Source organism: Sminthopsis crassicaudata, chromosome 4, assembly GCF_048593235.1.
Source record: "Sminthopsis crassicaudata isolate SCR6 chromosome 4, ASM4859323v1, whole genome shotgun sequence".
NCBI classification, from domain to species: Eukaryota; Metazoa; Chordata; class Mammalia; order Dasyuromorphia; family Dasyuridae; genus Sminthopsis; species Sminthopsis crassicaudata.
Window position 1 is genome coordinate 454333253 of NC_133620.1, and position 1954 is coordinate 454335206.

Below are 1954 nucleotides of genomic sequence, written 5' to 3' on the forward strand. Positions count from 1 at the left end.
GCTTGACCCTTTCTGAATCCAAAGCCTTTCTCAGCTGCCCTTGTAGTCTTACTGTCTAGTACTATTTTTCACAGATCTATAGCCCGGCCCAAAGGGACATCTTGCCATTTACCCAAGAGAGTCCACCTGCCATCTTGGTGCCTTGTTGTTCTCCATCCCAGGAATGTACTCCTTCTTCACTTGCAAGTTTTAGATTTCCCAGCTTCCTTCCAAGGCTCAGCACAAAGTGCCCACAGTGGCCTTCACTCTAAGTACCTGCTGTTTTCCTTTGTTTTGTTTCCTCAAAGTTAGCTCAAGTCCCACATCTCTTAGTATTCTAGGCAACTCTCTAAGTGGATGGGAAAGAATTGGGGAAGGTTGTCTGTACACTTGTATTTTTAAATATTTTGGTAACTTTGCGTCAATGTAACTGGTTTCCTTTGTAATCCCATGGATTTTAATTTTATACATTTAAAAACATTCCTCCCAGGAGTTCATAGATTTCACTGATCTGTCAAAGGCATTCAGGACACAAAAATGGTTAAAAAAGAACCTGCTCGAGGCCTATATATTTCAGAGAAGATGCTGACCTGTATTGGTAAAGAACTTCTTCAATAGGGATTTCTATTTATCAGCAGCAGCATCAACAGTAGCAGCTGCCTTTTATTTTATTTTATTATTTTCAAAATATACACATAGTTTTCAACATTCAACCAGCAAAACCTTTTGTTCCACATTTTTTTTCTCCTTTCCTTCTCCCTGTCCCCTCTCCTAGACAACAGGTAATCTACAATAAACATGTGCAATTCTTCCATGCACCGTTCCACATTTATCATGTTACACAAGAAAAATCAAATCAAAAAAAATGAAAAATGAAAAAAATGAGAAAAAAATAAACAAGCAAACAACAACAAAGAAGGTGAAAATACTATGTTGTGATCCACATTCACTTCTCATAGTCCTTTCTCTGGGTACAGATGGCTTCTTCCACTATAAGGCCATCGGAATGGGTCTGAATCACTTCATTGTCGAAAAGAGCCACATCCATCAGAATTGATTTTCACATAATCTTGTTGTGTCCATGTACAACGTCCTCCTGATTCTGCTCACTTCCCTCAGCATCAGTTCCTGTGTCTCCAGGCCTCTCTGAAATCATCCTCCTGATCATTTTTTATAGAGCAATAATCTTCCATAAACATTCATATGCTATCACTTATTCAGTCATTCCCCAGCTGTTGAGCATAAACTCAGTTTCCAATCCCTTGCCAGCATTTTATTTTTAATAGCACCCTGAGAGATAGGTACTATTATTATCTCTAGTTTACAGATGAGGAACTTGAGGCAGACAATTTTGTCCTGGGTCACACAACAAGTCTCAATTTGAGAGGGATCTTCTTGACTCCGGATCCCTTTGAATTTTATTGACTGTACCACCTTGCTGCTTAATAAATACTTATTTATTGATTTATACAGTACAGGGAGATTCAGGTTCAGATATCAGTTGGACTAGATGGAATCCCATAACTCATATTCTATGACTAGAAAACCTCAAAATCTTTTTATAGCTCTAACTGATCAATTTTTAATTATTCAATTTTTTCAATTCAATTCAATTATTAAGTGCCTACTGCTTGCCAAGCGCTGAGCTGTGTGCTGTGGGCACAAAGACAAAAAAGAGAGAAATTTTACCCTGAGGAGTTTTACATACACACACAGGTATACATTTATTTATCCATATATACATGCCCATGTGTGTGTATTTGTATATAGAGGTGCATATAGATGCATATACATACATATATGTGTATGTATATGGAAACATATGTATATGTGTATATATGTGGAGGTATGTGCAGATGTACATATGGTAATGTATGTATATGTCTATATAAAGGTATATGCATGTATGTATATGCACTGTATGTGAGGTATGTATATATACACATATGTATTATGTATATGAATGTGTATATGG